Raw genomic sequence first — 11,262 nt, forward strand, 5'->3', positions numbered from 1 at the left:
GGGTCAATTTCAGAAGAGCGAAAATGTAGAGAAGATGAGTTAAGGGCAGTTTAATTTTCTCAAAAATTGTCTGTCTCCCCCTTAAATGATGTCAGTTTTTCTCCTGTTTAAAATTTGAAACATTCCCTCTAAACTTAGTTTTTGCCTAGGCAATTTCTCTTCTCTGTTTTATTACTCGGTAAATAGTTTCTTTGCATTATTTTACTCCTTTTTTTAACTGACTGAGTCTTATTATTTAAAGAGACAAAATACTCTTAGTTGATTAAGTGCCTCTCTTAGTCAACTAAGTGCCTACTATCCTTTGAGAAAACTTCAGAATTTTTCTTAAAGCTCCTACACACTAACCATTCCTAGATTTCTTCTAATCTCACAAAATCTTTCCTCATTTAGGGATTTGGTGAATATATTAACTAATTGCTGCAAAGTATTCACAAACTCAATTTTAATGTCACCTTTCACTACGTGATCTCTAACAAAGTGATGCCTAATCTCAATATGCTTTGTCCTAGAATGCTGCACAGGATTTTTTGAAATATTGATTGCACTTGTATTGTCACAATATATTGGTATGCTATTCATTGATATTCCATAGTCTTTTAGTTGTTGTTTAATCCACAAGATTTGAGCACAGCAGCTACCTAAAGATACATATTCGGCTTCAGATGTAGACAGAGCAACTAAATTCTATTTTTTGCTTGACCATGACACAAGCATACTACCTAGAAACTAGCAGGTTTTGCAGTGCTCTTTCTATTCGTTTTGTTGCTAGCAAAATCTGCATCTGAATATCCAACTAGACTAAAGGATGATTCCCTAGGATACCATATGCCAAAAGTTTGTGTGTTTATGAGGTATCTAAAAATTCTTTTAATAGCAGTTAGGTGTGATTCCTTGCGTTGAGATTGAAAACGAGCACACAGACATACACTAAATTGGATATCAAGCCTGCTGGCTATTAAATAAAGTAATGATCCGATCATACCTCTATAGAGCTTTTCATTAACATCCCTTCCCTTTTCATCAACCTCAAGTTTGGTGGATGGACTCATTGCTGTGCTAATTGACTTCAGGTTCAGCATGTCAAACTTTTTGAGCATGTCTTGAATGTATCTTTCTTGGTTGATGAAAATTCCTTCCTCACTTTGTTTGATTTGGAGCCCAAAAAAAAAAATTTCAGCTCTCCCATCATGCTTATCTCAAATTCACCCTACATTTTTTCAGCAAAGTTCTTGCAAAAAGCCTCAATAGTTGCACCAAAAACAATATCATCCACATAGATTTGAACAACAATTATATCATTAAAGTATCTCTTAATAAACAATGTTGTATCAATGTTGCCTCTAACATAACCTTTTTCAACTAAGAACTTAGAAAGTCTTTCATACCAAGCTCTTGGAGCTTGTTTTAGTCCATACAAAGCCTTATGAAGTTTGAACACATAATCTTGTTTTTCATAGTCCTCAAATCCGGGGGTTGTTCAACATATACTTCTTCTTGAATGTAACCGTTTAAAAATGCACTTTTTACATCCATTTGAAATAATTTAAAGTTCATAAAACAAGCAAATGCAAGCAATAACCTTATATCTTCTATTCTAGCAACCGATGCAAAGGTTTCATCATAGTCAATTCCTTCCTCTTGGTCATACCCTTGAGCCACTAACCTAGCTTGGTTTCTAATAACATTTCCCTGCTCATCCACTTTATTTCTAAACACCCATTTTGTCCTAACAATAGGGTGATTTAAAGGCCAAGAGACTAATGACCACACACAGTTTCTTTTGAATTGATCAAGTTCCTCTTGCATGGCCATTACCCAGCTTTCTTCTTTTTCAGCTTCTTCAAAGCTCTTAGGCTCAATTTAAGATATGAAAGCTGAAAACTGACATGTTTCTCTAACTCTTCTCTTAGTTTTGACACTTTGTGTAATATCTCCTATGATTAGCTCTTATGGATGGTCTTTTACATATCTCCAGTTTCTTAGAAGGTCATTATGCTGATTTTTGGTTCTTTGCAATGTTTCTAAAGATGGAGATTTCGTTTCTCTTCCTAGGGACTTTTCTTCACTATTTTTCCTGTCATCTAAATTGATTTCTTCTGTTTGTCTTTCAAGATCATCCGTATCATCTTCATCAACAGGAATTTTCTTTTGCAAGGCATTTGATTCATCAAAAACTACATGGGTCAATTCTTCAACAGTTAAAGTCCTTTTGTTAAAAACTCTATAGGCTTTGAGTTTAATGCATATCCTAAAAATATTGCCTCATCACTCTTTGCATCAAACTTTCCTAAAGAATATTTTCCTTTGTTCAATACAAAACATTTACAACCAAAACTTCTAAAATGAGAGATATTTGGTTTCCTACCCTTGTAAAGTTCATATGGAATCTTTGATATCATGGCTCTTATTGACACTCTATTAAGGATGTAAGCTGCTGTGTTTATAGCTTTTGCTCAAAAGTACTTTGGTAAATTGTTTTCACAAAGCATTGTTCGAGCCAGCTCTTTTAAGGTTTGGTTTTTCCTTTATGTTCTAGGTACAGAAAAATTATGATCCAACCCTTTTTCATTACAAAAGTTTTCAAACTCATCTCCCTCAAACTCACCTCTATGATCAATTCTAATACTAACTATGTGTCAAGCCCATCTCTATTATATATGTGAGACCCTAACCTCTATAGGCTTGTAACTAAGCATAGATGTAATAATACGAGCCAAGGGTTGTTTCGTCATTTTTTTCTAATAAGCTCCCAAAAGTAAGTTTTAAACAATATTATGGTCTAAGTCGGCCTAAGGCATAAATGGACGGTGAAATTAGGGGTAAAATGGAAAGGAAAACAAAATTTTGACGATTCTTACAATAGGGGCAAAATGGTCATTTTTCACCTCGGGTTAAAGCTTTATGTTTTCATGAACCTGAGTATGTTTAGACCATTATGGACCTTGTCCCAGTGTCAAAAGCACAAAAAGATTTCATAAAAGATTGAAGGAGAGTAAGTTAATTGGTGGAGGGGTATTTTGGTAATTTAAATGGAGTGTATAAGTTTGGCTATAAATATCTAGAATTTCCAGCACCTTCTTGAAATTTCCAATAGCTTGTCTTATTCTTCCTTCTTCCCTTTCATGTTTCTTCAATTCCTCCATGGGAGTTTTCTTCAAGCTTCCATAACTTTCTCTCTCTAGCTCCAATTTTCATGCTTTTGGTGCACCCTTCTATAAACCCTTGTGCTATTTCATCCTCTCACTTTAAAACCCTTCAAAAATCTAGTTTTCATACTTTCTCTCACTAGTAGCTACAGCAAGAATGCCTTTCCGCTGCAGCGAAGATTCGTTGTCGTATTTGACTTGCTTATGCAATATTGAAGCTTTCATTCTTCGAATGGTTCACTATGTATGGGTTCATGATTTTCAAATGATTAATCATTTAAGGGCTTGATGAGGGGTTTTTAATATGAATGGAATTAAATTGCATTGTTTTGAAACAAGTGCATCATGATTTTAAATTCTCCCTTGTTTTTGTTGCTTGTTCCCTTCCTTGTTCACTCACTTGGTTTATACTCACCATTTTCAACTTCATGTTTTCAGATCACGAGGCAGTCGGTAACTAGGTCGAGGTGTCCTTGTAGACTTTTATCCATCTTTTGGTAGGTGTCTCGGCATTCAGTAGCTGTACCTTCTTCCGAGTCCCTCCGCTAGAAGTCAAGTCTTCTTTTTGAGATGTATAGACAAACTTGATGTAAAATACTGAGATACATGTTGTAGGCAATGTACACTTAATTAGTATGCCAATATGAGTTGGCATTGTTTAATATTATTTTGATTCTAAGTTATGAAATGTGACTTAGCAGTTTATGGTGGAATGATGAACACGTCGGATTAATAGGCTTGCTTGGGCTTAGTGGACTACGTCCATTGAGCCCATGCGCCGGTCATGGCCCAGAATTTGGGTCATTACAATATACTTGCCATGTCATTCATGTACTTGATAGCATGTTTGCATACTTGGATGCCTCGAAAAATCGTTAAAAGTCGGTATCATACCTAGTGGTACAATTAAGTCGATTAAAACCTTGAACTAGTCCAAATAGAGACTTTAGGATGTATTTAAGAGTTATTGAACCTTAGAATGTCTTAAAATGGTGATTCCGAGTTCGAGGATTAATTTGGAATCTAATCAAGAATTTTTATAACGTAGAGGCAAAATGGTCATTTTGCCACTCGAGGGTAAAAATTGGGATGTTGGATGAGATTTTTGACCCAGTTTGACTATTTGGAGCATAATTTGAGTTTGAGAAGTGAAAAATTCCAATTCTGACATTTTTTCGAGCATAAGGGCAAACCCGTCATTTCACATGTCCATGAGGACGTAATTAGAATTTTTGAAATTTTACACCACTGTGACACTTGTCAAGCCCATGAATTTCACCTATTATCATTTTTATACTTTGGATAATTAAGGTATTATATGTGGTGGTAAGAAAATGCTTAATAGTTAAGTTTTAACCATGAACCATTCACACGTTGACACGTGTCAAGCTTTAATTCTTTTATAATTTTCTTTATAAACCAACATAAACCTCTCCCAATTCTTTTTCATTGTCGTACAAGCCAAAGAAAAGGGGGGAAAGAATAGAAACAACCCTTGAGGAAGAAAATTCAAGAGAAATTCATCGGTTACCGAAAAACGAAGCGATCTAAGGTAAGATTTCGTGATTTTAGCTTAAGATTCACCTTTCCCATGCTTTTTTTTTTTCATTTTCTATGGTTGAAACCCAAACTTTCATGAAGGAAGTCATGTTGGCCGAATCAAGAGGGGAAGGTTTTGATGATGGTTTTTGTTAGATTTCATGCTATCTAGGTGTTTTTAGTTGTTTTATGATATTCGATATGAAAAACAAGCAAGAAAACCACATGTCTTTCACTAAACCCTCCTTGGCCGAATTTAATAGGGGATATATTGATGATGAATTTTGTTATATTTCATATTATTTAGCACGTATTTGATGATTTATGGTGTCAGATATCGACAATGGTTATCGAAAAGTATAATGCCTTTAGTAAACGACTTGAACGACAACGAGAAAATCATGGTAAATGGACTTGAATTTGATTTCTAATGATATATACAGACTTATTGGACTGTGTTGACACTGATAAGCACGTTAGTTCATAATCGAAATGAGTTTAGGATGTGATCATTTAAGTTACAATCAAGTTCATTGAGGTACTTTGGGTGTATTTGGAGTACCAAAAGTGCAATGAATCTATTTGGAGTTGAATCAGATGTTTTGGCTAATTAAACAGTGTATAGTGCGAGTTAGGTCGAATACCATTTCAGTCCAATAACAATTGAATCTACGTAGAATACTATCTTTAAGTGATTATTTGAACATTTCTCATTCAATTTCATGCATTCATATAGAGCTTGGAATAGTTTTATAATAGTTTGGCACAAATGTATTGAATTACTTGTTGTGTATTAAGTATAGGTGGTGAACCCTCTAGTAAGGGTAAGGATATCGTACTCGAGGACCAGGAGTAGGAGTACTCCTGTTATGGTGAGTAATCAGACTATCATTTTAACTATCTAAAGTAGTTTATACTCGTTTTTATGATTTTAAAGAATAATGAACTTAAATTGTAAACTATTATGTTTTATAATTGAAGTGTTGGTTAAATGAAAGGAGATTCATAATTTGGTTTGAAATTGAATCCTGGTTTTGGAAATTGAGTAAGTGGAGACTATATACTTGTGTTATATATATGTTTTGACTATTGTTAGTTATGCCGACCCTGCTTTGTAATAAATGTATCAGCATAACGAGATTTGTAATTGACCTATGGTTTGAATTGATGGCTTATGACAATGTGATGGCATGAATGGCTGGATTTGTGTTTGTGTGGAATATATGAACTGTTTTGTTTTACCTTGACAGGTTGGGTAATATCATATTAGCCATGTTACACTGCCGAAATTTTTATTGATTTGGTGGGGTAATTGATTAGCTTACTGCAGTAGGTGGGTTTCCGTGGACCGGCCTATTAGAGGGGCATGGTAAACCCCGTCATATTTTACCTTAGTATGAGAGGCGCAAAGGGTATCTCCTAAGGTAGTTTAGAGTTCACTTCACACCGAACCACCACGTGAGGGTGAAACTCAACCAACGCCAAGGAACGATTGTGTTTTTTAACGTAAAAACATATTTTATGTGTATATGTTATTTTAACAGCCTTGGCAGACTCGGTTGGATGCCTTGCGCAAGGTGTCATCGAGTAGAAGTTTTGGCACGAGTCAAGTTTTTAAGAGAGTCATAAGCCTTGTTGATTTTTTTTTATGAAATGTAACTGTTTTATATGGGTTGAAATGAGTTTTAATGTTATGAATCATATTATGATGAGATGTTTTAATTGTCTCCATTTACTCGGCTTTAGATGTTATAGATGATCTTTGCTTACTCACTGGGTTTATAAAAACTCACCACCCTTCTTTCACCCATTTCAGGCTCAGGGCAATCTGTAAACCACCGATTTTGTCGAGGGTTTGCTTTTGGATTCTCACCCTTAGAAATTGTAGGTTTACAGTCGTGTTTATTTTTGTTATTTTGGGGCTCACATGTCATTGTAGAATATTTTTGTATACCTTGGCGCTATGTGCTATTATATATACGAATTTATTTTGTTATTACTTTTCATTAACTATTTACATAGAATTTTATAAATATTGTTTTATATGAAAATGAAATATTTTATTCAATATTTTTATTTAGTTTGATTAGCTATAATTTCACTTCAAGTGGATGATTTAGATACCCAAATTTATTTTTAGATATGAAATGTATATTTTTCATTTATATATTGTATTTTTAGCAAGTTTCAAAAATTACGGATAAAATGACCAAAATACCCCTGTGCGGTAGAAATTACTTTTTGATTAACTTTGATTTGAAAATAGTCTATATTCCTTTAAAATATAATATTTAGTAACTGTTACTCACAGGGGAGGCGGAGAACTGATGCTAGAGCCTTGCGAGGTTTCGGTTAACATTCTAGGTAAGGTATGTCTATCGGGACATCGCGACGGTTGTCACGGGCTCGAAAAGAGTACCGGGTCATGACACTATGACAAGTCCTTTTTCATTTTCAACCTTTCTACAATAATTTATAAATGCTGGTAGTGCATCATTCTTATGAGCAAGGAAGTAGACCCAAGTATACCTAGAGCAGTCATCAACTATCACAAAGCCATATGATTTTCCTCCTAGACTAGTTGTGCTAATTGGCCCAAATATATCAATGTGCAGTAATTCAAGTGGTCTAGAGGTTGACAAATTCTTCTTACTTTTGAAAGATGTTCTAACTTGTTTTCCTAGTTGACATGCATCACAAATTTGATCATATTCAAATTTAAGCTTAGGCAATCCTATAACCAATTTTTTTTCTTATCAATTTTGAAATGGTACGCATGCTTACATGGCCAAGTCTCCTATGCCATAATCGACCATCACTTTCAACATTGGCTATAAGACATGTTTCACAATTCACTTCAAGATCTTCAAGAAATATAACATACATATTCTTAATTCTTTTTCTTATAAATGAGACTTTGTTAGTACTTATATCTATCATTTCACATTTAGTTGAGTCAAAACATACCTTAAAACCTTTGTCACATAATTGGCTAATACTCAATAAATTATGTTTCAAACCTTTAACCAACAATACATGACTAATTTGTATTTGGGAGCTCTTACCAGTAGTTCCTATGCCATGAATTCTACCTTTTGAATCATCACCAAAGGATACAGTACCTCCATTTCTTTTGTCTAACTGAGTAAATAGTATTTCATCTCCTGTCATGTGCCTTGAACAGCCACTGTCCATATACTAAGGCTGCTTTTTCTTTAGCTGAGCCTTTGAAGATGTATCTTTTAAGTGTAGCTCAACCTACAAAACAAATTTTCAGTTTTTCTTAATAGATACCCATACCTTGATGGGTCTTTGATTGTTAACAACAACAAAAGATCCTTTTGGAACCTAAATTTTTCTAATTTTTTGCACATTTCTTTTTCCACAGCAATCATAGGATAAATGACCAAGTTTATCACAAATATAACACCTAGATGATGCCTTAATGGAATTTTTCTTGAAGTATGCACTTCTTTTTGAAGTTTCATTTTTCAAACATTTGAGTGCAGCATTTTCTTCACTTACCTTTTGTGAGGCTTCAATTTTGCTTTCCAATTCCAATTTTAGAGTTTCAAAATCTGTTTTTGAATGTTCCAATTCAATTTGCAGAAAATTTCTTTGTTCAAAAACAGAATTGAAGTCAAGTTTAATCTTTTCCAAATCTGATTCTAGAGGTGCAGACTTTTTCTTTAAAGTCTTGTATTTCAAAACAAGTTTCTCAAATTCATCATATAAACATTCATATTCATCCTTAAGTTCATCAACAAAAATATTGCAAGGGGATGAGAATACCTCGGATTCATCATCTAGTGCCATCAAACACAGGTTTGCTCTTTCTTCAACTTTTTTTTCCTCAGCTTCAGAACTTGAAGTATCACTATCTGACCAAGTAGCTGCCACCATTGCCTTCTTTGATTTCTTGTTTTTCTTTGGAGTTTCTTCTTTCAGCAAAGGGCATTTGGACTTGAAATGTCCATGCTTCTTGCATTCAAAGCATGTAAGCTCTTCCTTTTTGTTGGAGTCATTTTTATTTTTGGTTCTCCATGAAGAACCTTGATCTCTTCTAAACCCTCATTTAGCCAATCTCCGATTCCTTCGGCCTATAAGCTTTCTAAATCTCCTTACTACCAGTGTCAATTCTTCATCATCATCACAGGATAGCTCGTCTAGTTCTTCTTCAAGAATGTTGGCTTTTAGGGCAATGCTCTTCTTCTTTTCTTTTGCTTCCCTCTTGTCTTCTTCTTCCTCTTCCTTGAGTTTTAGCTCATGAGTAAGGAGATAACCAAAAATTTTATCCAAAGTTATAACATTTAAGTCTTTAGCTTCTCGGATGGCTGTCACCTTAGGCTTCCAATTCTTAGGTAGGCTTCTACAAAGTCTTTTAACAATTTCATGCTCGAGAATTGGTTTACCTAGTTGACTAAGTTTGTTTGTGATGTTTGTAAATCTATCTAGCATGCTGATGAAATCTTCACCAGCCTCCATCTTAAACATTTCATAATTGTGAGTTAAGATGGCTATCTTGGACTCCTTGACTTGAGAAATCCCTTCATGGATAATCCTAAGTTTATCCCACACCTGTTTAGCTGTGGTACAGCTTGATACTTTGTTGAATTCGGTAAGAGTTAGAACACAATGCAGTGTATTGATTGCCTTAAAATTGGTTTGAACCTTTTCGGTTTCAACCTCGGTCCATTCAGACCTTGGCTTAGGGATCATATCGTTGGTCACTACATTTAAAGTTGAGGGAATGAATGGTCCATCAGTTATAACGTCTCACATCTCATAAATTGCTCTAATATATATTGACATCCTAGTACTCCAATAAGGGTAATTTGAGCCATCAAACAAAGGTGGTCTGTTTGTTGATTGTCCCTCAGCAACTATGGATTTTTGAAGAGTCATTTGGATCTTTCCAAAGGTGTTAGACCTTAATAACAAGGGTTAGGCTCTGATACCACTTGTTGGTCCTAAGTAAATGTGCTAGAGGGGGGGTGAATAGCACAATTTGGCTCTTTCAAAAACTTGCACTAAATGGAAACAAATGCAAGTGAAGAAAAGGAATGAAAATAAGAACAAAAACAGAGTAGACAACATAGCAGAATTTATAGTGCTTCGATCTAAAACCTACATCCACTACCTTGATTGTTCAACCAAGGATTTTTCAATCAATCCACTAAGAACGGTAAAAGCTTTTACAATGGCTTTTACCAGGCTTAGCCAAAACCTTTCACAATAGTTTTTACCGGGATCAACTAAAACCCAAACTAACTTTTCTAGGCTAAGTTAGAACCTATATACCCAATCAAGCAATCCAAGCTTGAATAAATTCCCTTAGAGTATCTCGCACACTCTAAGTATACAAGGAAAAGGGAAATAAAAGTGTACCTATGATCACTGACTTGATCTAAGTGGTACAAAGTGAAGTGCTTGAATTTTTTTACAATGATAGGAGTGAAGTGCAGAAGAATACAGAGAGTTTTTGCTGGTTTTTTTAGCTCTTTTTGTTCTTGGAAGCCTTAATTGCATTTCTAGCCATTGGAAGCCTTTTGAATACTTGAAAAATCAGCTTTGATAGGAGTTAAGCAGTTTTTTACCGTTGAAAACAGTTTTGTTATAGTTCTGGCCGTTAATCTATCTTCTAGTGCACAATTCAAATTTTATGACAAAATGCTCTTAGTCAACTAACTAATATCTTAGTCGACTAAGTTGTCTCTGTCTTCTGATCTTTGCTTCTGGCAGTGAGCACTTAATCGACTAACTTCCTTCTTAGTCGATTAAGTTGATTCTGCCTTGAAGTATAGATTTTTGGCAGTAGACTCTTAGTAAACAAACCCATTTCTTGGTCGACTAAGTCTTCTCTGTTTCTCAAAACTCTTGAGTCTACCAACTTCTGATTTGAATTTTAGCTGACTAACCCTTCATTATTCAACTAAGGAGCTTTTGTTTTGTTGATTAGTTGTGGCTTCTTATTCATATACTTTTTTATATGTCCCTTGGAATAATTTATTTATCATGAGCATACAATTCTTGTACTACACACTCAAGTAGAAATATTAGACACAAATGAATGTGAATGTTTTATTATCATCAAAAACTAATGGAGCCAATAGAACTTTCTTGTTTCGTCCTTCCAAATATTTTGTATTTGAAGCTATAATTGTTTATCAAATTTTTACGTATCGTGGATTTCAAATGCATTTATGGGAAATGATTTGAAACGAGGTTATTGAGTATTTGAAAAGAATTGTATGGAAATTTATAAATCTTAGGGTAAAATACCCTACCTCCTAAGTTTTAATCGAAATTATACTGAGGTCTATTAGTTTTCAAAATGAACACTCCCCCCTAAGCATCTATATGACATTAATGTCAAATATGAAATGTCTAAAATTTCCTTTTCCTTTTTTCCATTGTTTTCTTTCTCTCAAGTTGCTTGGTGGCATCCTTTGCACCGGCCAACCACCCATCTCCATCCTGTGCTCCCTTAGAGAGCACCAAATTGGTGCTTCCTGAAAGCATCGAGGCTCCCAAAAGAGCACCAAATCTGGTGTTCCCTTGGGAACCCCGATCGGGC

Source organism: Theobroma cacao, chromosome 4, assembly GCF_000208745.1.
Source record: "Theobroma cacao cultivar B97-61/B2 chromosome 4, Criollo_cocoa_genome_V2, whole genome shotgun sequence".
In the NCBI taxonomy this organism is placed as follows: Eukaryota; Viridiplantae; Streptophyta; class Magnoliopsida; order Malvales; family Malvaceae; genus Theobroma; species Theobroma cacao.